General features: G+C 40.5%; 22 non-coding genes across 22 annotated transcripts; all 22 read right to left on the bottom strand.

Annotated features, from left to right (window-relative positions):
* Positions 1 to 4,697: 4,697 nt before the first annotated feature.
* trnal-cag (transfer RNA leucine (anticodon CAG)) lies at positions 4,698 to 4,780 on the bottom strand. The gene has a single exon. It is a non-coding gene; the product is annotated as a tRNA-Leu (tRNA).
* A 1,028-nt stretch (positions 4,781 to 5,808) lies between these two features.
* On the bottom strand, positions 5,809 to 5,890 carry trnas-aga (transfer RNA serine (anticodon AGA)). The gene has a single exon. It is a non-coding gene; the product is annotated as a tRNA-Ser (tRNA).
* A 1,443-nt stretch (positions 5,891 to 7,333) lies between these two features.
* trnas-aga (transfer RNA serine (anticodon AGA)) lies at positions 7,334 to 7,415 on the bottom strand. Its single transcript has one exon. It is a non-coding gene; the product is annotated as a tRNA-Ser (tRNA).
* A 276-nt stretch (positions 7,416 to 7,691) lies between these two features.
* Positions 7,692 to 7,774, bottom strand: trnal-cag (transfer RNA leucine (anticodon CAG)). Its single transcript has one exon. It is a non-coding gene; the product is annotated as a tRNA-Leu (tRNA).
* Positions 7,775 to 9,403: 1,629 nt separating this feature from the next.
* Positions 9,404 to 9,485, bottom strand: trnas-aga (transfer RNA serine (anticodon AGA)). Its single transcript has one exon. It is a non-coding gene; the product is annotated as a tRNA-Ser (tRNA).
* A 276-nt stretch (positions 9,486 to 9,761) lies between these two features.
* trnal-cag (transfer RNA leucine (anticodon CAG)) lies at positions 9,762 to 9,844 on the bottom strand. Its single transcript has one exon. It is a non-coding gene; the product is annotated as a tRNA-Leu (tRNA).
* A 1,084-nt stretch (positions 9,845 to 10,928) lies between these two features.
* On the bottom strand, positions 10,929 to 11,010 carry trnas-aga (transfer RNA serine (anticodon AGA)). The gene has a single exon. It is a non-coding gene; the product is annotated as a tRNA-Ser (tRNA).
* A 276-nt stretch (positions 11,011 to 11,286) lies between these two features.
* trnal-cag (transfer RNA leucine (anticodon CAG)) lies at positions 11,287 to 11,369 on the bottom strand. Its single transcript has one exon. It is a non-coding gene; the product is annotated as a tRNA-Leu (tRNA).
* A 1,412-nt stretch (positions 11,370 to 12,781) lies between these two features.
* trnas-aga (transfer RNA serine (anticodon AGA)) lies at positions 12,782 to 12,863 on the bottom strand. The gene has a single exon. It is a non-coding gene; the product is annotated as a tRNA-Ser (tRNA).
* A 276-nt stretch (positions 12,864 to 13,139) lies between these two features.
* trnal-cag (transfer RNA leucine (anticodon CAG)) lies at positions 13,140 to 13,222 on the bottom strand. The gene has a single exon. It is a non-coding gene; the product is annotated as a tRNA-Leu (tRNA).
* A 1,253-nt stretch (positions 13,223 to 14,475) lies between these two features.
* Positions 14,476 to 14,557, bottom strand: trnas-aga (transfer RNA serine (anticodon AGA)). The gene has a single exon. It is a non-coding gene; the product is annotated as a tRNA-Ser (tRNA).
* A 1,299-nt stretch (positions 14,558 to 15,856) lies between these two features.
* trnas-aga (transfer RNA serine (anticodon AGA)) lies at positions 15,857 to 15,938 on the bottom strand. The gene has a single exon. It is a non-coding gene; the product is annotated as a tRNA-Ser (tRNA).
* A 276-nt stretch (positions 15,939 to 16,214) lies between these two features.
* Positions 16,215 to 16,297, bottom strand: trnal-cag (transfer RNA leucine (anticodon CAG)). Its single transcript has one exon. It is a non-coding gene; the product is annotated as a tRNA-Leu (tRNA).
* Positions 16,298 to 17,333: 1,036 nt separating this feature from the next.
* Positions 17,334 to 17,415, bottom strand: trnas-aga (transfer RNA serine (anticodon AGA)). Its single transcript has one exon. It is a non-coding gene; the product is annotated as a tRNA-Ser (tRNA).
* Positions 17,416 to 17,690: 275 nt separating this feature from the next.
* Positions 17,691 to 17,773, bottom strand: trnal-cag (transfer RNA leucine (anticodon CAG)). The gene has a single exon. It is a non-coding gene; the product is annotated as a tRNA-Leu (tRNA).
* A 1,084-nt stretch (positions 17,774 to 18,857) lies between these two features.
* Positions 18,858 to 18,939, bottom strand: trnas-aga (transfer RNA serine (anticodon AGA)). Its single transcript has one exon. It is a non-coding gene; the product is annotated as a tRNA-Ser (tRNA).
* Positions 18,940 to 19,215: 276 nt separating this feature from the next.
* trnal-cag (transfer RNA leucine (anticodon CAG)) lies at positions 19,216 to 19,298 on the bottom strand. Its single transcript has one exon. It is a non-coding gene; the product is annotated as a tRNA-Leu (tRNA).
* A 1,086-nt stretch (positions 19,299 to 20,384) lies between these two features.
* On the bottom strand, positions 20,385 to 20,466 carry trnas-aga (transfer RNA serine (anticodon AGA)). Its single transcript has one exon. It is a non-coding gene; the product is annotated as a tRNA-Ser (tRNA).
* Positions 20,467 to 20,742: 276 nt separating this feature from the next.
* Positions 20,743 to 20,825, bottom strand: trnal-cag (transfer RNA leucine (anticodon CAG)). Its single transcript has one exon. It is a non-coding gene; the product is annotated as a tRNA-Leu (tRNA).
* Positions 20,826 to 21,901: 1,076 nt separating this feature from the next.
* trnas-aga (transfer RNA serine (anticodon AGA)) lies at positions 21,902 to 21,983 on the bottom strand. The gene has a single exon. It is a non-coding gene; the product is annotated as a tRNA-Ser (tRNA).
* Positions 21,984 to 22,259: 276 nt separating this feature from the next.
* Positions 22,260 to 22,342, bottom strand: trnal-cag (transfer RNA leucine (anticodon CAG)). The gene has a single exon. It is a non-coding gene; the product is annotated as a tRNA-Leu (tRNA).
* Positions 22,343 to 23,625: 1,283 nt separating this feature from the next.
* trnal-cag (transfer RNA leucine (anticodon CAG)) lies at positions 23,626 to 23,708 on the bottom strand. Its single transcript has one exon. It is a non-coding gene; the product is annotated as a tRNA-Leu (tRNA).
* Between the last annotated feature and the right edge of the window lie 850 nt (positions 23,709 to 24,558).

The raw sequence follows: 24,558 nt of genomic DNA, 5'->3' as shown, positions 1-24,558 counted from the left end.
AGCAGGTGAGTTGTACATAACCTGCAATTTTGAAAATCACTGCATTCAACCCTGTGTAGATCAGTCAATTCTAAACATAAAGACTTAAAACTCAGGATTCCGTAAGTGCCTACCCCAATGAGGATATGTGTTCACGTTCAGCTTCCTGTGGCAACCGGAAGTGCTTGAAAATGGTGTCATAGGTGCTGTTTCGAAGGGTTAAAAAGGTCAGATCTTTTTAAAACTTCACATGTGTGATTAAGCAACCCTCATGAACTGTAAATCAGTCATTTTTTCCCAACAGATGTCAAAGAAAAGCTCTCTCACACACACACACACACAGCAAGGATGGAGTGACAAAGTGCGGTGCTTAAAGACACACAGAGCCTGCAATGGCAGTTCCATATTCTCAAGGCCGAGTTCAACGAGATGCCCCGCTTGACCGTAGCTCGCTCTGAGTGCAGCGACCGTGAAAAAAGTAGGCCCAAAATTAAGCCTGGCCCTAAATGTCATTTGCTTTTGGGTGACAGTGAGAGAACCATTAGGGTGAGAAGCATAATTCGACCTCCGGTACATTCCTGAGGTCCTCCCGATATGTGCAAGCCTAACCTTGACTGTGTGGCACTAACCCTTAACAGTAAATCAGGGTTTTTTGGTCTCACAGATTACAATGACATCTCTCCTTATAGGAATACATTGACCGCTCCCCTAAATTCAACCTAGAGCCTATGTGGGTTAATATTGCCTTATTAACCTGTCTTCGATGACAATCCATCAGGCCACTATGAGGTCTACCTGTGTTGATTCTAAGCTTCCTGAAGCAACCGGAAGTGATTAAATTCAGCCTAAAAGTGTTTTGATATACATAACCTGCAATTTTGAAAATCACTGCATTCAACCCTGTGTAGATCAGTCAATTCTAAACATAAAGACTTAAAACTCAGGATTCTGTAAAAGCATACCCCAATGAGGATATGTGTTCACGTTCAGCTTCCTGTGCCAACCGGAAGTGCTTGAAAATGGTGTAATAGGTGCTGTTTCGAAGGGTTAAAAAGGTCCGATCTTTTTAAAACTTCACATGTGTGATTAACTTCTTAAGGATGACGCAGAATATAGTTCAGGAACATCAATCAGCGGAAATTTCAGAGACACCTATAGTTTTTGATAAAACTCAAACTTTCATTAAAACACACATTCAAGGTATTGAATTAAAGCTACACTCGTTGTGAATCTATCCACCGAGTCAGATTTGTAAAATGCTTTTCGGCGAAAGCATGAGAAGCTATTATCTGATAGCATGCACCCCCAAAATACTGCAACGCCACTTAAAACGACAGATTTTGCGGTAGCCGGCGCTACCCAAAACGCAGAAATAAAATATAAAACATTCATTACCTTTGACGAGCTTCTTTCTTGGCACTCCTAGATGTTCCATAAACATCACTATTGGGTCTTTTTTTCGATTAAATCGGTCCATATATAGCCTAGATATCGATCTATGAAGACCGTGTAATCAAGGAAAAAACTGAGTTTGATAACGCAACGTCATTTTTTAAAATTAAAAAAGTTGACGATAAACTTTCACAAAACACTTCGAAATACTTTTGTAATGCAACTTTAGGTATTAGTAAACGTTAATAATCTATCAAAATGATCACGGGGCGATGTATATTCAATAGCTCCACGTCCTGATATCATGTCCAAATATTTCTCAACCAAAACATCCGGTCGGAGACCGGATAAAATGCGCTGCCTTGTGTCCGTTTGACCAAGAAACAAATCCGAGACAAATGACAAGACTGTTGACATTGTGTGGAAGCTGTAGGTATTGCAACCTCGGCCCCATTTAATGTGCTTCACGTTTAACCTCTTGCCTCTACTTGGGACGCTTGCGTCCCAACTAGAGCTCTGGAAATGCAAATGCGCTACGCTAAATGCTAATAGTATTAGTTAAAACTCAAAAGTTCATTAAAATACACATGCAGGGTATCAAATTAAAGCTACACTCGTTGTGAATCCAGGCAACAAGTCAGATTTTTAAAATGCTTTTCGGCGACAGCATGAGAAGCTATTATCTGATAGCATGCACCAATACACTACAACAGAAAAGCACAGCAGGGGACGTAAACAAAATAATTAGCATTTCGGCGTTACACAAACCGCACAATAAAATAGAAAACAGTCATTACCTTTCACCATCTTCTTTGTTGGCACTCCTAGATGTCCCATAAACACTATTGGGTCTTTATTTCGATTAAATCGGGCCATATAAAGCCAAGATATCGTTATATGTAGACTGTGTGATAAACGAAAAAAACAGCGATTTCACAACGTAACGTCATTTTTTAAAATTCAAAAAGTAGACGATAAACTTTCACAAAACACTTCGAAATACGTTTGTAATGCTACTTTAGGTATTAGTAAACGTTAATAAGCGATAAAAATCATCCATAGGCGATGTAGAAATCATTAGCTGTCGTCTTGGAAAAAATTTCAGGAGAGAGCTCTTCCGGAATGATCTGGGCGGAGACCGGAGGTAAGTCGTGCCCCTCTTTCGGTTCAACCAAGAATCAAAGATGATTCAATTCACAAGACTCTAGACAACATGGGGATGCTGTGGGAGTTGAATGCTCGGTCTTATCTAATTCGGCTCACTGTTAACAATTGCTGGAAGTGGCGCAAGGATATTTATTTCCATTTTCTGTGATCAGGTTTTCCTGCGCTTTCCGATGTAACGCACGTTATGTAATAGCCACAGTCGTGATTTAACCAGTTTTAAAAACGTCCGAGGGTTTCCTATCCACACATTCTAACCATATGAACGTACTATATTCCTGGCATGAGTAGCAGGGCGCTGAAATGTTGCGAGATTTTTAACAAAATGTTCAAAAAAGTAGAGGGTCGACTGAAGAGGTTAACAATGGGTTGAAGTGGCGCATGGATATATTTTCCCATTTTCAGTGATCAGATTTTCCTGCACTTTTCGATGAAACGCACGTTCTGTTATAGTCACAGCCGTGATTTAACCAGTTTTAGAAACGTCTGAGTGTTTTCTATCCACACATACTAATCATATGCATATACTATATTCCTGGCATGAGTAGCAGGGCGCTGAAATGTTGCGCGATTTTTAACAGAATGTTCGAAAAAGTAGGGGGTAGGAGTAACAGGATAATGGGTATTTTCAACGCAATCGTGTTATTATTTATTTTTAGGGTTTAACAAAGCAGCTCACCTCTGACCTGTGGCTTGACTTTAGATGTGGCCAGTTCGATCACCCTGCAGACTTTAAGAGTGTCTTCAGAATATGGCCATTTTGACATGTATTTAAAAATGCCTCAGATAGGACCAAAAAAGTGTCTGGAGTTATCCGTCAGGGTAAGAGTGACAACAGGTTTCCACATGTCAAAATGGGGGAAATCTTAGCAAATGGCTTAATGGTTATTCATGAGAATCGTGTTGTTGTATTGTTGAGTGTATCATGGGATCTCACCTGAAATCTGTGGCTTGACTACAAACCTGTAACCTATGCTACTGTGGCCTATAGAGCTAGAAGGATGGATAACCAGGTGTGTAAAGGTGTGAGGTGGGATCCTGTCCCAAATGGACAACTAATCCCTATGTACTTGTGGAGATCTGAGAGGATATGATTGGTATAAGAAACACGACTAAACTTCAACCTCCGGAGGGGTCAAGAAAATTCAATTTCGTTGTCGGCAGGATTCTAACCTGCGCAGGAAGATCCTAATGGATTTCTAGTCCATCGCCTTAACCACTCGGCCACGACAACAGGCTTGTCAGTGTAGTGGCAAATCGGTTCAAATATGACACAACCAAGAACTTTGTGAAAATCAATATAGACTTTTAATACACCAGTATCATAAGCCAGAGAGCCACGCGGGACCCACACCTTTCCAGAGCTCTCACTCTTCATTTTATACCCCCACATACATTATCAGTTCATCCCCCAATGCAAATACAGTTACATCCCAATCCTGCTTGTTCAGCCCAGTAACGCCCACATCTGCTTTCGGCCAGATTATAATGATGATGACAAGACCCTTGCTTTGACCTAAAGATAATATACATCCCCCTTTCCTGTGGCCTGTTTTATCTCTAGTTTTTAGTGTGTCCAGCTGCCTTGGTCTCCTTCTCTTCATATGGTTGTCTAAGATCAAACAGACTTATGCGTCTCCCCTGTGATGCGATTGATGTCTGTAAATCCATCAGTTGGTCATTTGGCTGACCCCCTCCTTTTTCTATCCCTCTGATCTTTGTCCAGCTGGTCTAAGCGTCTATGTGCCTGCATTTTTAGTGTCCCATACCCCCATGGCCTTTAACTGCTTCCTGCCCTATACAATAGAAAATGCATTTTACCAGAACAGGGAATGAACCCATAAGTGTATCTTTCTCTTGTGTTATCAAATCATGTATATAATTTCTCCCACATCAGCAGTGAATGGGCCACCAGGCATAACCTACAGAAAGTGATAATTTTACAACTGAAAGACAATGAAGTAACTCAGTAACTCATTATAATGCAATAAAGTGAAATGTTCCCCTCATTCATTTGTTATTAAGTACAGCTGTTTTCTTATTTTCCTTGATCTTTGCTCAGCTCCAGAAGGTTTACATTTGAGAGTGTTTATTATAAATTGTTATTTCATCATCTTATTATTACTGCTAAGCAGCATGACTCCTGAGAGGCACTAAACAACTGTCAGAAGTGGGATTTGAACCCACGCCTCCATGGGAGACTGCGACCTGAACGCAGCGCCTTAGACCGCTCGGCCATCCTGACTACAGCACATTACCTGGGTATCGGGTTAAAGAGTATGGGGTAAAAGTAGAAATAGGCACAGCCTTCTAAAATCACCACAGAGACCAGTAAATTTATGCACGATACCGACTTGCACTTTCAATAGTCATTTGTTTTTATCAATGAAAAACTCCAGTCATTGATTTAACCTCAATATGGCCTTCAACGGAAAAGAGTAGTAAATCGTCATTGAATGAACGCTAAACTGGCCTCAGAATATGGCCATTCTGATATAAATGATAAAATTCCTCAGATAAGACCGAAAAAGTGTCTGCAGCAATCATCAGGGTAAGAGTGATAAATCTTAACAAATGGCTTAATAAATTTTCAACGCAATTGTAAATCGTCATTGAATGAACAAACTGGCCTCAGAATAATTCTGACCGACAAGACCGAAAAAGTGTCTGTAAATATCAACAATCATCAGGGTAAGAGTGACAACAGGTCCACATGGCTGAAATCTTAACAAATGGCTTAATGGGTATTTTCAACGCAATCGTGTTATTATTTATTTTGAGGGTTTAACAAGGCAGCTCAACTGTGACCTGTGGCTTGACTTTAGATGTGGCCAGTTCGATTACCCTGCAGACTTTAAGAGTGTCTTCAGAATATGGCCATTTGGACATGAATTTAAAAATGCCTCAGATAGGACCAAAAAGTGTCTGGAGCTATCCGTCAGGGTAAGAGTGACAACAGGTTTCCACATGTGAAAATGGGGGAAATCTTAGCAAATGGCTTAATGGTTATTCATGAGAATCGTGTTGTTGTATTGTTGAGTGTATCATGGGATCTCACCTGAAATCTGTGGCTTGACTACAAACCTGTAACCTATGCTACTGTGGCCTATAGAGCTAGAAAGATGGATAACCAGGTGTGTAAAGGTGTGAGGTGGGATCCTGTCCCAAATGGACAACTAATCCCTATGTACTTGTGGAGATCTGAGAGGATATGATTGGTATAAGAAACACGACGAAACTTCAACCTCCGGAGGGGTCAAGAAAATTCAATTTCGTTGTCGGCAGGATTCGAACCTGCGCAGGAAGATCCTAATGGATTTCTAGTCCATCGCCTTAACCACTCGGCCACGACAACAGGCCTGTCAGCAGTGAATGGGCCACCAGGCATAGTCTACAGAAAGTGATAATTTTACAACTGAAAGACAATGAAGTAACTCAGTAACTCATTATAATGCAATAAAGTGAAATGTTCCCCTCATTCATTTGTTATTAAGTACAGCTGTTTTCTTATTTTCCTTGATCTTTGCTCAGCTCCAGAAGGTTTACATTTGAGAGTGTTTATTATAAATTGTTATTTCATCATCTTATTATTACTGCTAAGCAGCATGACTCCTGAGAGGCACTAAACAACTGTCAGAAGTGGGATTTGAACCCACGCCTCCATGGGAGACTGAGACCTGAACGCAGCGCCTTAGACCGCTCGGCCATCCTGACTACAGCACATTACCTGGGTATCGGGTTAAAGAGTATGGGGTAAAAGTAGAAATAGGCACAGCCTTCTAAAATCACCACAGAGACCAGTAAATTTATGCACGATACCGACTTGCACTTTCAATAGTCATTTGTTTTTATCAATGAAAAACTCCAGTCATTGATTTAACCTCAATATGGCCTTCAACGGAAAAGAGTAGTAAATCGTCATTGAATGAACGCTAAACTGGCCTCAGAATATGGCCATTCTGATATAAATGATAAAATTCCTCAGATAAGACCGAAAAAGTGTCTGTAAGTATCAGCAATCATCAGGGTAAGAGTGACAACAGGTCCACATGGCTGAAATCTTAACAAATGGCTTAATGGGTATTTTCAACGCAATCGTGTAAATCGTCATTGAATGAACGCTAAACTGGCCTCAGAATATGGCCATTCTGATATAAATGATAAAATTTCTCAGACAAGACCGAAAAAGTGTCTGTAAATATCAACAATCATCAGGGTAAGAGTGACAACAGGTCCACATAGCTGAAATCTTAACAAATGGCTTAATGGGTATTTTCAACGCAATCGTGTTATTATTTATTTTGAGGGTTTAACAAGGCAGCTCAACTGTGACCTGTGGCTTGACTTTAGATGTGGCCAGTTCGATTACCCTGCAGACTTTAAGAGTGTCTTCAGAATATGGCCATTTGGACATGAATTTAAAAATGCCTCAGATAGGACCAAAAAAGTGTCTGGAGCTATCCGTCAGGGTAAGAGTGACAACAGGTTTCCACATGTGAAAATGGGGAAATCTTAGCAAATGGCTTAATGGTTATTCATGAGAATCGTGTTGTTGTATTGTTGAGTGTATCATGGGATCTCACCTGAAATCTGTGGCTTGACTACAAACCTGTAACCTATGCTACTGTGGCCTATAGAGCTAGAAGGATGGATAACCAGGTGTGTAAAGGTGTGAGGTGGGATCCTGTCCCAAATGGACAACTAATCCCTATGTACTTGTGGAGATCTGAGAGGATATGATTGGTATAAGAAACACGACGAAACTTCAACCTCCGGAGGGGTCAAGAAAATTCAATTTCGTTGTCGGCAGGATTCGAACCTGCGCAGGAAGATCCTAATGGATTTCTAGTCCATCGCCTTAACCACTCGGCCACGACAACAGGCCTGTCAGCAGTGAATGGGCCACCAGGCATAGTCTACAGAAAGTGATAATTTTACAACTGAAAGACAATGAAGTAACTCAGTAACTCATTATAATGCAATAAAGTGAAATGTTCCCCTCATTCATTTGTTATTAAGTACAGCTGTTTTCTTATTTTCCTTGATCTTTGCTCAGCTCCAGAAGGTTTACATTTGAGAGTGTTTATTATAAATTGTTATTTCATCATCTTATTATTACTGCTAAGCAGCATGACTCCTGAGAGGCACTAAACAACTGTCAGAAGTGGGATTTGAACCCACGCCTCCATGGGAGACTGCGACCTGAACGCAGCGCCTTAGACCGCTCGGCCATCCTGACTACAGCACATTACCTGGGTATCGGGTTAAAGAGTATGGGGTAAAAGTAGAAATAGGCACAGCCTTCTAAAATCACCACAGAGACCAGTAAATTTATGCACGATACCGACTTGCACTTTCAATAGTCATTTGTTTTTATCAATGAAAAACTCCAGTCATTGATTTAACCTCAATATGGCCTTCAACGGAAAAGAGTAGTAAATCGTCATTGAATGAACGCTAAACTGGCCTCAGAATATGGCCATTCTGATATAAATGATAAATCCTCAGATAAGACCGAAAAAGTGTCTGTAAGTATCAGCAATCATCAGGGTAAGAGTGACAACAGGTCCACATGGCTGAAATCTTAACAAATGGCTTAATGGGTATTTTCAACGCAATCGTGTAAATCGTCATTGAATGAACGCTAAACTGGCCTCAGAATATGGCCATTCTGATATAAATGATAAAATTTCTCAGACAAGACCGAAAAAGTGTCTGTAAATATCAGCAATCATCAGGGTAAGAGTGACAACAGGTCCACATGGTGAAATCTTAACAAATGGCTTAATGGGTATTTTCAACTGAATGAACGCTAAACTGGCCTCAGAATATGGCCATTCTGATATAAATGATAAAATTTCTCAGACAAGACCGAAAAAGTGTCTGTAAGTATCAGCAATCATCAGGGTAAGAGTGACAACAGGTCCACATGGCTGAAATCTTAACAAATGGCTTAATGGGTATTTTCAACGCAATCGTGTAAATCGTCATTGAATGAACGCTAAACTGGCCTCAGAATATGGCCATTCTGATATAAATGATAAAATTTCTCAGATAAGACCGAAAAAGTGTCTGTAAATATCAACAATCATCAGGGTAAGAGTGACAACAGGTCCACATGGCTGAAATCTTAACAAATGGCTTAATGGGTATTTTCAACGCAATCGTGTAAATCGTCATTGAATGAACGCTAAACTGGCCTCAGAATATGGCCATTCTGATATAAATGATAAAATTTCTCAGACAAGACCGAAAAAGTGTCTGTAAATATCAACAATCATCAGGGTAAGAGTGACAACAGGTCCACATGGCTGAAATCTTAACAAATGGCTTAATGGGTATTTTCAACGCAATCGTGTTATTATTTATTTTGAGGGTTTAACAAGGCAGCTCAACTGTGACCTGTGGCTTGACTTTAGATGTGGCCAGTTCGATTACCCTGCAGACTTTAAGAGTGTCTTCAGAATATGGCCATTTGGACATGAATTTAAAAATGCCTCAGATAGGACCAAAAAAGTGTCTGGAGCTATCCGTCAGGGTAAGAGTGACAACAGGTTTCCACATGTGAAAATGGGGGAAATCTTAGCAAATGGCTTAATGGTTATTCATGAGAATCGTGTTGTTGTATTGTTGAGTGTATCATGGGATCTCACCTGAAATCTGTGGCTTGACTACAAACCTGTAACCTATGCTACTGTGGCCTATAGAGCTAGAAGGATGGATAACCAGGTGTGTAAAGGTGTGAGGTGGGATCCTGTCCCAAATGGACAACTAATCCCTATGTACTTGTGGAGATCTGAGAGGATATGATTGGTATAAGAAACACGACGAAACTTCAACCTCCGGAGGGGTCAAGAAAATTCAATTTCGTTGTCGGCAGGATTCGAACCTGCGCAGGAAGATCCTAATGGATTTCTAGTCCATCGCCTTAACCACTCGGCCACGACAACAGGCCTGTCAGCAGTGAATGGGCCACCAGGCATAGTCTACAGAAAGTGATAATTTTACAACTGAAAGACAATGAAGTAACTCAGTAACTCATTATAATGCAATAAAGTGAAATGTTCCCCTCATTCATTTGTTATTAAGTACAGCTGTTTTCTTATTTTCCTTGATCTTTGCTCAGCTCCAGAAGGTTTACATTTGAGAGTGTTTATTATAAATTGTTATTTCATCATCTTATTATTACTGCTAAGCAGCATGACTCCTGAGAGGCACTAAACAACTGTCAGAAGTGGGATTTGAACCCACGCCTCCATGGGAGACTGCGACCTGAACGCAGCGCCTTAGACCGCTCGGCCATCCTGACTACAGCACATTACCTGGGTATCGGGTTAAAGAGTATGGGGTAAAAGTAGAAATAGGCACAGCCTTCTAAAATCACCACAGAGACCAGTAAATTTATGCACGATACCGACTTGCACTTTCAATAGTCATTTGTTTTTATCAATGAAAAACTCCAGTCATTGATTTAACCTCAATATGGCCTTCAACGGAAAAGAGTAGTAAATCGTCATTGAATGAACGCTAAACTGGCCTCAGAATATGGCCATTCTGATATAAATGATAAAATTCCTCAGATAAGACCGAAAAAGTGTCTGTAAGTATCAGCAATCATCAGGGTAAGAGTGACAACAGGTCCACATGGCTGAAATCTTAACAAATGGCTTAATGGGTATTTTCAACGCAATCGTGTAAATCGTCATTGAATGAACGCTAAACTGGCCTCAGAATATGGCCATTCTGATATAAATGATAAAATTTCTCAGACAAGACCGAAAAAGTGTCTGTAAATATCAACAATCATCAGGGTAAGAGTGACAACAGGTCCACATAGCTGAAATCTTAACAAATGGCTTAATGGGTATTTTCAACGCAATCGTGTTATTATTTATTTTGAGGGTTTAACAAGGCAGCTCAACTGTGACCTGTGGCTTGACTTTAGATGTGGCCAGTTCGATTACCCTGCAGACTTTAAGAGTGTCTTCAGAATATGGCCATTTGGACATGAATTTAAAAATGCCTCAGATAGGACCAAAAAGTGTCTGGAGCTATCCGTCAGGGTAAGAGTGACAACAGGTTTCCACATGTGAAAATGGGGGAAATCTTAGCAAATGGCTTAATGGTTATTCATGAGAATCGTGTTGTTGTATTGTTGAGTGTATCATGGGATCTCACCTGAAATCTGTGGCTTGACTACAAACCTGTAACCTATGCTACTGTGGCCTATAGAGCTAGAAGGATGGATAACCAGGTGTGTAAAGGTGTGAGGTGGGATCCTGTCCCAAATGGACAACTAATCCCTATGTACTTGTGGAGATCTGAGAGGATATGATTGGTATAAGAAACACGACGAAACTTCAACCTCCGGAGGGGTCAAGAAAATTCAATTTCGTTGTCGGCAGGATTCGAACCTGCGCAGGAAGATCCTAATGGATTTCTAGTCCATCGCCTTAACCACTCGGCCACGACAACAGGCCTGTCAGCAGTGAATGGGCCACCAGGCATAGTCTACAGAAAGTGATAATTTTACAACTGAAAGACAATGAAGTAACTCAGTAACTCATTATAATGCAATAAAGTGAAATGTTCCCCTCATTCATTTGTTATTAAGTACAGCTGTTTTCTTATTTTCCTTGATCTTTGCTCAGCTCCAGAAGGTTTACATTTGAGAGTGTTTATTATAAATTGTTATTTCATCATCTTATTATTACTGCTAAGCAGCATGACTCCTGAGAGGCACTAAACAACTGTCAGAAGTGGGATTTGAACCCACGCCTCCATGGGAGACTGCGACCTGAACGCAGCGCCTTAGACCGCTCGGCCATCCTGACTACAGCACATTACCTGGGTATCGGGTTAAAGAGTATGGGGTAAAAGTAGAAATAGGCACAGCCTTCTAAAATCACCACAGAGACCAGTAAATTTATGCACGATACCGACTTGCACTTTCAATAGTCATTTGTTTTTATCAATGAAAAACTCCAGTCATTGATTTAACCTCAATATGGCCTTCAACGGAAAAGAGTAGTAAATCGTCATTGAATGAACGCTAAACTGGCCTCAGAATATGGCCATTCTGATATAAATGATAAAATTCCTCAGATAAGACCGAAAAAGTGTCTGTAAGTATCAGCAATCATCAGGGTAAGAGTGAAACAGGTCCACATGGCTGAAATCTTAACAAATGGCTTAATGGGTAAACGCAATCGTATCGTCATTGAATGAACGCTAAACTGGCCTCAGAATATGGCCATTCTGATATAAATGATAAAATTTCTCAGAATGACCGAAAAAGTGTCTGTAAATATCAAATCATCAGGGTAAGAGTGACAACAGGTCCACATGGCTGAAATCTTAACAAATGGCTATGGCCATTTTCTGATAAAAATGATAAAATTTCTCAAGACCGAAAAAGTGTCTGTAAGTATCAGCAATCATCAGGGTAAGAGTGACAACAGGTCCACATGGCTGAAATCTTAACAAATGGCTTAATGGGTATTTTCAACGCAATCGTGTAAATCGTCATTGAATGAACGCTAAACTGGCCTCAGAATATGGCCATTCTGATATAAATGATAAAATTTCTCAGACAAGACCGAAAAAGTGTCTGTAAATATCAACAATCATCAGGTCCACATGTAAATCTTAACAAATGGCTTAATGGGTGACAACATTGGTCCACATTCTGGCTGAAATCTTAACAAATGGCTTAATGGGTATTTTCAACGCAATCGTGTTATATTTATTTTGAGGGTTTAACAAGGCAGCTCAACTGTGACCTGTGGCTTGACTTTAGATGTGGCCAGTTCGATTACCCTGCAGACTTTAAGAGTGTCTTCAGAATATGGCCATTTGGACATGAATTTAAAAATGCCTCAGATAGGACCAAAAAGTGTCTGGAGCTATCCGTCAGGGTAAGAGTGACAACAGGTTTCCACATGTGAAAATGGGGAAATCTTAGCAAATGGCTTAATGGTTATTCATGAGAATCGTGTTGTTGTATTGTTGAGTGTATCATGGGATCTCACCTGAAATCTGTGGCTTGACTACAAACCTGTAACCTATGCTACTGTGGCCTATAGAGCTAGAAGGATGGATAACCAGGTGTGTAAAGGTGTGAGGTGGGATCCTGTCCCAAATGGACAACTAATCCCTATGTACTTGTGGAGATCTGAGAGGATATGATTGGTATAAGAAACACGACGAAACTTCAACCTCCGGAGGGGTCAAGAAAATTCAATTTCGTTGTCGGCAGGATTCGAACCTGCGCAGGAAGATCCTAATGGATTTCTAGTCCATCGCCTTAACCACTCGGCCACGACAACAGGCCTGTCAGCAGTGAATGGGCCACCAGGCATAGTCTACAGAAAGTGATAATTTTACAACTGAAAGACAATGAAGTAACTCAGTAACTCATTATAATGCAATAAAGTGAAATGTTCCCCTCATTCATTTGTTATTAAGTACAGCTGTTTTCTTATTTTCCTTGATCTTTGCTCAGCTCCAGAAGGTTTACATTTGAGAGTGTTTATTATAAATTGTTATTTCATCATCTTATTATTACTGCTAAGCAGCATGACTCCTGAGAGGCACTAAACAACTGTCAGAAGTGGGATTTGAACCCACGCCTCCATGGGAGACTGCGACCTGAACGCAGCGCCTTAGACCGCTCGGCCATCCTGACTACAGCACATTACCTGGGTATCGGGTTAAAGAGTATGGGGTAAAAGTAGAAGGCACAGCCTTCTAAAATCACCACAGAGACCAGTAAATTTATGCACGATACCGACTTGCACTTTCAATAGTCATTTGTTTTTATCAATGAAAAACTCCAGTCATTGATTTAACCTCAATATGGCCTTCAACGGAAAAGAGTAGTAAATCGTCATTGAATGAACGCTAAACTGGCCTCAGAATATGGCCATTCTGATATAAATGATAAAATTCCTCAGATAAGACCGAAAAAGTGTCTGTAAGTATCAGCAATCATCAGGGTAAGAGTGACAACAGGTCCACATGGCTGAAATCTTAACAAATGGCTTAATGGGTATTTTCAACGCAATCGTGTAAATCGTCATTGAATGAACGCTAAACTGGCCTCAGAATATGGCCATTCTGATATAAATGATAAAATTTCTCAGATAAGACTGAAATCAGCAATCATCAGGGTAAGAGTGACAAAGGTCCACATGGCTGAAATCTTAACAAATGGCTTAATGGTATTTTCAACGCAATCGTGTAAATCGTCATTGAATGAACGCTAAACTGGCCTCAGAATATGGCCATTCTGATATAAATGATAAAATTTCTCAGACAAGACCGAAAAAGTGTCTGTAAATATCAACAATCATCAGGGTAAGAGTGACAACAGGTCCACATAGCTGAAATCTTAACAAATGGCTTAATGGGTATTTTCAACGCAATCGTGTTATTATTTATTTTGAGGGTTTAACAAGGCAGCTCAACTGTGACCTGTGGCTTGACTTTAGATGTGGCCAGTTCGATTACCCTGCAGACTTTAAGAGTGTCTTCAGAATATGGCCATTTGGACATGAATTTAAAAATGCCTCAGATAGGACCAAAAAGTGTCTGGAGCTATCCGTCAGGGTAAGAGTGACAACAGGTTTCCACATGTGAAAATGGGGGAAATCTTAGCAAATGGCTTAATGGTTATTCATGAGAATCGTGTTGTTGTATTGTTGAGTGTATCATGGGATCTCACCTGAAATCTGTGGCTTGACTACAAACCTGTAACCTATGCTACTGTGGCCTATAGAGCTAGAAGGATGGATAACCAGGTGTGTAAAGGTGTGAGGTGGGATCCTGTCCCAAATGGACAACTAATCCCTATGTACTTGTGGAGATCTGAGAGGATATGATTGGTATAAGAAACACGACGAAACTTCAACCTCCGGAGGGGTCAAGAAAATTCAATTTCGTTGTCGGCAGGATTCGAACCTGCGCAGGAAGATCCTAATGGATTTCTAGTCCATCGCCTTAACCACTCGGCCACGACAACAGGCCTGTCAGCAGTGAATGGGCCACCAGGCATAGTCTACAGAAAGTGATAATTTTACAACTGAAAGACAATGAAGTAACTCAGTAACTCATTATAATGCAATAAAGTGAAATGTTCCCCTCATTCATTTGTTATTAAGTACAGCTGTTTTCTTATTTTCCTTGATCTTTGCTCAGCTCCAGAAGGTTTACATTTGAGAGTGTTTATTATAAATTGTTATTTCATCATCTTATTATTACTGCTAAGCAGCATGACTCCTGAGAGGCACTAAACAACTGTCAGAAGTGGGATTTGAACCCACGCCTCCATGGGAGACTGAGACCTGAACGCAGCGCCTTAGACCGCTCGGCCATCCTGACTACAGCACATTACCTGGGTATCGGGTTAAAGAGTATGGGGTAAAAGTAGAAATAGGCACAGCCTTCTAAAATCACCACAGAGACCAGTAAATTTATGCACGATACCGACTTGCACTTTCAATAGTCATTTGTTTTTATCAATGAAAAACTCCAGTCATTGATTTAACCTCAATATGGCCTTCAACGGAAAAGAGTAGTAAATCGTCATTGAATGAACGCTAAACTGGCCTCAGAATGTGGCCATTCTGATATAAATGATAAAATGGCTTAATGGGTATTTTCAGATAAGACCGGCCTCAAAATAAAATTTCTCAGACAAGACCGAAAAAGTGTCTGTAAATATCAGCAATCATCAGGGTAAGAGTGACAACAGGTCCACATGGCTGAAATCTTAACAAATGGCTTAATGGGTATTTTCAACGCAATCGTGTTATTATTTATTTTGAGGGTTTAACAAGGCAGCTCAACTGTGACCTGTGGCTTGACTTTAGATGTGGCCAGTTCGATTACCCTGCAGACTTTAAGAGTGTCTTCAGAATATGGCCATTTGGACATGAATTTAAAAATGCCTCAGATAGGACCAAAAAAGTGTCTGGAGCTATCCGTCAGGGTAAGAGTGACAACAGGTTTCCACATGTGAAAATGGGGGAAATCTTAGCAAATGGCTTAATGGTTATTCATGAGAATCGTGTTGTTGTATTGTTGAGTGTATCATGGGATCTCACCTGAAATCTGTGGCTTGACTACAAACCTGTAACCTATGCTACTGTGGCCTATAGAGCTAGAAGGATGGATAACCAGGTGTGTAAAGGTGTGAGGTGGGATCCTGTCCCAAATGGACAACTAATCCCTATGTACTTGTGGAGATCTGAGAGGATATGATTGGTATAAGAAACACGACGAAACTTCAACCTCCGGAGGGGTCAAGAAAATTCAATTTCGTTGTCGGCAGGATTCGAACCTGCGCAGGAAGATCCTAATGGATTTCTAGTCCATCGCCTTAACCACTCGGCCACGACAACAGGCCTGTCAGCAGTGAATGGGCCACCAGGCATAGTCTACAGAAAGTGATAATTTTACAACTGAAAGACAATGAAGTAACTCAGTAACTCATTATAATGCAATAAAGTGAAATGTTCCCCTCATTCATTTGTTATTAAGTACAGCTGTTTTCTTATTTTCCTTGATCTTTGCTCAGCTCCAGAAGGTTTACATTTGAGAGTGTTTATTATAAATTGTTATTTCATCATCTTATTATTACTGCTAAGCAGCATGACTCCTGAGAGGCACTAAACAACTGTCAGAAGTGGGATTTGAACCCACGCCTCCATGGGAGACTGCGACCTGAACGCAGCGCCTTAGACCGCTCGGCCATCCTGACTACAGCACATTACCTGGGTATCGGGTTAAAGAGTATGGGGTAAAAGTAGAAATAGGCACAGCCTTCTAAAATCACCACAGAGACCAGTAAATTTATGCACGATACCGACTTGCACTTTCAATAGTCATTTGTTTTTATCAATGAAAAACTCCAGTCATTGATTTAACCTCAATATGGCCTTCAACGGAAAAGAGTAGTAAATCGTCATTGAATGAACGCATTTGTTTTTATTCAATAAATGAAAAATTCTCCAGATAAGACAAAAAGTGTCTGTAAGTGAATTTAACAACTCAATATGGCTGAAATCTTAACAAATGGCTTAAATTTTCAACGAGTAGTAAATCGTCATTGAATGAACGCTAAACTGGCCTCAGAATATGGCCATTCTGATATAAATGATAAAATTTCTCAGATAAGACCGAAAAAGTGTCTGTAAATATCAGCAATCATCAGGGTAAGAGTGACAACAGGTCCACATGGCTGAAATCTTAACAAATGGCTTAATGGGTATTTTCAACGCAATCGTGTTATTATTTATTTTGAGGGTTTAACAAGGCAGCTCAACTGTGACCTGTGGCTTGACTTTAGATGTGGCCAGTTCGATTACCCTGCAGACTTTAAGAGTGTCTTCAGAATATGGCCATTTGGACATGAATTTAAAAATGCCTCAGATAGGACCAAAAAGTGTCTGGAGCTATCCGTCAGGGTAAGAGTGACAACAGGTTTCCACATGTGAAAATGGGGGAAATCTTAGCAAATGGCTTAATGGTTATTCATGAGAATCGTGTTGTTGTATTGTTGAGTGTATCATGGGATCTCACCTGAAATCTGTGGCTTGACTACAAACCTGTAACCTATGCTACTGTGGCCTATAGAGCTAGAAGGATGGATAACCAGGTGTGTAAAGGTGTGAGGTGGGATCCTGTCCCAAATGGACAACTAATCCCTATGTACTTGTGGAGATCTGAGAGGATATGATTGGTATAAGAAACACGACGAAACTTCAACCTCCGGAGGGGTCAAGAAAATTCAATTTCGTTGTCGGCAGGATTCGAACCTGCGCAGGAAGATCCTAATGGATTTCTAGTCCATCGCCTTAACCACTCGGCCACGACAACAGGCCTGTCAGCAGTGAATGGGCCACAGGCATAGTCTACAGAAAGTGATAATTTTACAACTGAAAGACAATGAAGTAACTCAGTAACTCATTATAATGCAATAAAGTGAAATGTTCCCCTCATTCATTTGTTATTAAGTACAGCTGTTTTCTTATTTTCCTTGATCTTTGCTCAGCTCCAGAAGGTTTACATTTGAGAGTGTTTATTATAAATTGTTATTTCATCATCTTATTATTACTGCTAAGCAGCATGACTCCTGAGAGGCACTAAACAACTGTCAGAAGTGGGATTTGAACCCACGCCTCCATGGGAGACTGCGACCTGAACGCAGCGCCTTAGACCGCTCGGCCATCCTGACTACAGCACATTACCTGGGTATCGGGTTAAAGAGTATGGGGTAAAAGTAGAAATAGGCACAGCCTTCTAAAATCACCACAGAGACCAGTAAATTTATGCACGATACCGACTTGCACTTTCAATAGTCATTTGTTTTTATCAATGAAAAACTCCAGTCATTGATTTAACCTCAATATGGCCTTCAACGGAAAAGAGTAGTAAATCGTCATTGAATGAACGCTAAACTGGCCTCAGAATATGGCCATTCTGATATAAATGATAAAATTCCTCAGATAAGACCGAAAAAGTGTCTGTAAGTATCAGCAATCATCAGGGTAAGAGTGACAACAGGTCCACATGGCTGAAATCTTAACAAATGGCTTAATGGGTATTTTCAACGCAATCGTGTAAATCGTCATTGAATGAACGCTAAACTGGCCTCAGAATATGGCCATTCTGATATAAATGATAAAATTTCTCAGACAAGACCGAAAAAGTGTCTGTAAATATCAACAATCATCAGGGTAAGAGTGACAACAGGTCCACATAGCTGAAATCTTAACAAATGGCTTAATGGGTATTTTCAACGCAATCGTGTTATTATTTATTTTGAGGGTTTAACAAGGCAGCTCAACTGTGACCTGTGGCTTGACTTTAGATGTGGCCAGTTCGATTACCCTGCAGACTTTAAGAGTGTCTTCAGAATATGGCCATTTGGACATGAATTTAAAAATGCCTCAGATAGGACCAAAAAGTGTCTGGAGCTATCCGTCAGGGTAAGAGTGACAACAGGTTTCCACATGTGAAAATGGGGGAAATCTTAGCAAATGGCTTAATGGTTATTCATGAGAATCGTGTTGTTGTATTGTTGAGTGTATCATGGGATCTCACCTGAAATCTGTGGCTTGACTACAAACCTGTAACCTATGCTACTGTGGCCTATAGAGCTAGAAGGATGGATAACCAGGTGTGTAAAGGTGTGAGGTGGGATCCTGTCCCAAATGGACAACTAATCCCTATGTACTTGTGGAGATCTGAGAGGATATGATTGGTATAAGAAACACGACGAAACTTCAACCTCCGGAGGGGTCAAGAAAATTCAATTTCGTTGTCGGCAGGATTCGAACCTGCGCAGGAAGATCCTAATGGATTTCTAGTCCATCGCCTTAACCACTCGGCCACGACAACAGGCCTGTCAGCAGTGAATGGGCCACCAGGCATAGTCTACAGAAAGTGATAATTTTACAACTGAAAGACAATGAAGTAACTCAGTAACTCATTATAATGCAATAAAGTGAAATGTTCCCCTCATTCATTTGTTATTAAGTACAGCTGTTTTCTTATTTTCCTTGATCTTTGCTCAGCTCCAGAAGGTTTACATTTGAGAGTGTTTATTATAAATTGTTATTTCATCATCTTATTATTACTGCTAAGCAGCATGACTCCTGAGAGGCACTAAACAACTGTCAGAAGTGGGATTTGAACCCACGCCTCCATGGGAGACTGCGACCTGAACGCAGCGCCTTAGACCGCTCGGCCATCCTGACTACAGCACATTACCTGGGTATCGGGTTAAAGAGTATGGGGTAAAAGTAGAAATAGGCACAGCCTTCTAAAATCACCACAGAGACCAGTAAATTTATGCACGATACCGACTTGCACTTTCAATAGTCATTTGTTTTTATCAATGAAAAACTCCAGTCATTGATTTAACCTCAATATGGCCTTCAACGGAAAAGAGTAGTAAATCGTCATTGAATGAACGCTAAACTGGCCTCAGAATATGGCCATTCTGATATAAATGATAAAATTCCTCAGATAAGACCGAAAAAGTGTCTGTAAGTATCAGCAATCATCAGGGTAAGAGTGACAACAGGTCCACATGGCTGAAATCTTAACAAATGGCTTAATGGGTATTTTCAACGCAATCGTGTAAATCGTCATTGAATGAACGCTAAACTGGCCTCAGAATATGGCCATTCTGATATAAATGATAAAATTTCTCAGACAAGACCGAAAAAGTGTCTGTAAATATCAGCAATCATCAGGGTAAGAGTGACAACAGGTCCACATGGCTGAAATCTTAACAAATGGCTTAATGGGTATTTTCAACGCAATCGTGTTATTATTTATTTTGAGGGTTTAACAAGGCAGCTCAACTGTGACCTGTGGCTTGACTTTAGATGTGTGGCCAGTTCGATTACCCTGCAGACTTTAAGAGTGTCTTCAGAATATGGCCATTTGGACATGAATTTAAAAATGCCTCAGATAGGACCAAAAAGTGTCTGGAGCTATCCGTCAGGGTAAGAGTGACAACAGGTTTCCACATGTGAAAATGGGGGAAATCTTAGCAAATGGCTTAATGGTTATTCATGAGAATCGTGTTGTTGTATTGTTGAGTGTATCATGGGATCTCACCTGAAATCTGTGGCTTGACTACAAACCTGTAACCTATGCTACTGTGGCCTATAGAGCTAGAAGGATGGATAACCAGGTGTGTAAAGGTGTGAGGTGGGATCCTGTCCCAAATGGACAACTAATCCCTATGTACTTGTGGAGATCTGAGAGGATATGATTGGTATAAGAAACACGACGAAACTTCAACCTCCGGAGGGGTCAAGAAAATTCAATTTCGTTGTCGGCAGGATTCGAACCTGCGCAGGAAGATCCTAATGGATTTCTAGTCCATCGCCTTAACCACTCGGCCACGACAACAGGCCTGTCAGCAGTGAATGGGCCACCAGGCATAGTCTACAGAAAGTGATAATTTTACAACTGAAAGACAATGAAGTAACTCAGTAACTCATTATAATGCAATAAAGTGAAATGTTCCCCTCATTCATTTGTTATTAAGTACAGCTGTTTTCTTATTTTCCTTGATCTTTGCTCAGCTCCAGAAGGTTTACATTTGAGAGTGTTTATTATAAATTGTTATTTCATCATCTTATTATTACTGCTAAGCAGCATGACTCCTGAGAGGCACTAAACAACTGTCAGAAGTGGGATTTGAACCCACGCCTCCATGGGAGACTGCGACCTGAACGCAGCGCCTTAGACCGCTCGGCCATCCTGACTACAGCACATTACCTGGGTATCGGGTTAAAGAGTATGGGGTAAAAGTAGAAATAGGCACAGCCTTCTAAAATCACCACAGAGACCAGTAAATTTATGCACGATACCGACTTGCACTTTCAATAGTCATTTGTTTTTATCAATGAAAAACTCCAGTCATTGATTTAACCTCAATATGGCCTTCAACGGAAAAGAGTAGTAAATCGTCATTGAATGAACGCTAAACTGGCCTCAGAATATGGCCATTCTGATATAAATGATAAAATTCCTCAGATAAGACCGAAAAAGTGTCTGTAAGTATCAGCAATCATCAGGGTAAGAGTGACAACAGGTCCACATGGCTGAAATCTTAACAAATGGCTTAATGGGTATTTTCAATCAAATCGTCATTGAATGAACGCTAAACTGGCCTCAGAATATGGCCATTCTGATATAAATGATAAAATTTCTCAGACAAGACCGAAAAAGTGTCTGTAAATATCAACAATCATCAGGGTAAGAGTGACAACAGGTCCACATAGCTGAAATCTTAACAAATGGCTTAATGGGTATTTTCAACGCAATCGTGTTATTATTTATTTTGAGGGTTTAACAAGGCAGCTCAACTGTGACCTGTGGCTTGACTTTAGATGTGGCCAGTTCGATTACCCTGCAGACTTTAAGAGTGTCTTCAGAATATGGCCATTTGGACATGAATTTAAAAATGCCTCAGATAGGACCAAAAAAGTGTCTGGAGCTATCCGTCAGGGTAAGAGTGACAACAGGTTTCCACATGTGAAAATGGGGGAAATCTTAGCAAATGGCTTAATGGTTATTCATGAGAATCGTGTTGTTGTATTGTTGAGTGTATCATGGGATCTCACCTGAAATCTGTGGCTTGACTACAAACCTGTAACCTATGCTACTGTGGCCTATAGAGCTAGAAGGATGGATAACCAGGTGTGTAAAGGTGTGAGGTGGGATCCTGTCCCAAATGGACAACTAATCCCTATGTACTTGTGGAGATCTGAGAGGATATGATTGGTATAAGAAACACGACGAAACTTCAACCTCCGGAGGGGTCAAGAAAATTCAATTTCGTTGTCGGCAGGATTCGAACCTGCGCAGGAAGATCCTAATGGATTTCTAGTCCATCGCCTTAACCACTCGGCCACGACAACAGGCCTGTCAGCAGTGAATGGGCCACCAGGCATAGTCTACAGAAAGTGATAATTTTACAACTGAAAGACAATGAAGTAACTCAGTAACTCATTATAATGCAATAAAGTGAAATGTTCCCCTCATTCATTTGTTATTAAGTACAGCTGTTTTCTTATTTTCCTTGATCTTTGCTCAGCTCCAGAAGGTTTACATTTGAGAGTGTTTATTATAAATTGTTATTTCATCATCTTATTATTACTGCTAAGCAGCATGACTCCTGAGAGGCACTAAACAACTGTCAGAAGTGGGATTTGAACCCACGCCTCCATGGGAGACTGCGACCTGAACGCAGCGCCTTAGACCGCTCGGCCATCCTGACTACAGCACATTACCTGGGTATCGGGTTAAAGAGTATGGGGTAAAAGTAGAAATAGGCACAGCCTTCTAAAATCACCACAGAGACCAGTAAATTTATGCACGATACCGACTTGCACTTTCAATAGTCATTTGTTTTTATCAATGAAAAACTCCAGTCATTGATTTAACCTCAATATGGCCTTCAACGGAAAAGAGTAGTAAATCGTCATTGAATGAACGCTAAACTGGCCTCAGAATATGGCCATTCTGATATAAATGATAAAATTCCTCAGATAAGACCGAAAAAGTGTCTGTAAATATCAGCAATCATCAGGGTAAGAGTGACAACAGGTCCACATGGCTGAAATCTTAACAAATGGCTTAATGGGTATTTTCAACGCAAATGAACGTGTTATTATTTATTTTGAGGGTTTAACAAGGCAGCTCAACAACCTGAAATCTTAACAAATGGCTTGACTTTAGATGTGGCCAGTTCAATTACCCTGCAGACTTTAAGAGTGTCTTTTAAGAGTGTCTTCAGAATATGGCCATTTGGACATGAATTTAAAAATGCCTCAGATAGGACCAAAAAAGTGTCTGGAGCTATCCGTCAGGGTAAGAGTGACAACAGGTTTCCACATGTGTGAAAATGGGGGAAATCTTAGCAAATGGCTTAATGGTTATTCATGAGAATCGTGTTGTTGTATTGTTGAGTGTATCATGGGATCTCACCTGAAATCTGTGGCTTGACTACAAACCTGTAACCTATGCTACTGTGGACTATAGAGCTAGAAGGATGGATAACCAGGTGTGTAAAGGTGTGAGGTGGGATCCTATCCCAAATGGACAACTAATCCCTATGTACTTGTGGAGATCTGAGAGGATATGATTGGTATAAGAAACACGACTAAACTTCAACCTCCGGAGGGGTCAAGAAAATTCAATTTCGTTGACGGCAGGATTCGAACCTGCGCAGGAAGATCCTAATGGATTTCTAGTCCATCGCCTTAACCACTCGGCCACGACAACAGGCCTGTCAGCAGTGAATGGGCCACCAGGCATAGTCTACAGAAAGTGATAATTTTACAACTGAAAGACAATGAAGTAACTCAGTAACTCATTATAATGCAATAAAGTGAAATGTTCCCCTCATTCATTTGTTATTAAGTACAGCTGTTTTCTTATTTTCCTTGATCTTTGCTCAGCTCCAGAAGGTTTACATTTGAGAGTGTTTATTATAAATTGTTATTTCATCATCTTATTATTACTGCTAAGCAGCATGACTCCTGAGAGGCACTAAACAACTGTCAGAAGTGGGATTTGAACCCACGCCTCCATGGGAGACTGCGACCTGAACGCAGCGCCTTAGACCGCTCGGCCATCCTGACTACAGCACATTACCTGGGTATCGGGTTAAAGAGTATGGGGTAAAAGTAGAAATAGGCACAGCCTTCTAAAATCACCACAGAGACCAGTAAATTTATGCACGATACCGACTTGCACTTTCAATAGTCATTTGTTTTTATCAATGAAAAACTCCAGTCATTGATTTAACCTCAATATGGCCTTCAACGGAAAAGAGTAGTAAATCGTCATTGAATGAACGCTAAACTGGCCTCAGAATATGGCCATTCTGATATAAATGATAAAATTCCTCAGATAAGACCGAAAAAGTGTCTGTAAGTATCAGCAATCATCAGGGTAAGAGTGACAACAGGTCCACATGGCTGAAATCTTAACAAATGGCTTAATGGGTATTTTCAACGCAATCGTGTTATTATTTATTTTGAGGGTTTAACAAGGCAGCTCAACTGTGACCTGTGGCTTGACTTTAGATGTGGCCAGTTCGATTACCCTGCAGACTTTAAGAGTGTCTTCAGAATATGGCCATTTGGACATGAATTTAAAAATGCCTCAGATAGGACCAAAAAAGTGTCTGGAGCTATCCGTCAGGGTAAGAGTGACAACAGGTTTCCACATGTGAAAATGGGGGAAATCTTAGCAAATGGCTTAATGGTTATTCATGAGAATCGTGTTGTTGTATTGTTGAGTGTATCATGGGATCTCACCTGAAATCTGTGGCTTGACTACAAACCTGTAACCTATGCTACTGTGGCCTATAGAGCTAGAAGGATGTGTGTAAAGGTGTGAGGTGGGATCCTGTCCCAAATGGACAACTAATCCCTATGTACTTGTGGAGATCTGAGAGGATATGATTGGTATAAGAAACACGACGAA

This window comes from Oncorhynchus nerka, unplaced genomic scaffold (genome assembly GCF_034236695.1).
Source record: "Oncorhynchus nerka isolate Pitt River unplaced genomic scaffold, Oner_Uvic_2.0 unplaced_scaffold_1153, whole genome shotgun sequence".
Classification (NCBI taxonomy): Eukaryota; Metazoa; Chordata; class Actinopteri; order Salmoniformes; family Salmonidae; genus Oncorhynchus; species Oncorhynchus nerka.
The sequence above is the reverse complement of the archived record's forward strand: the minus strand, read 5'-3'. Positions and strand labels throughout refer to the sequence as shown.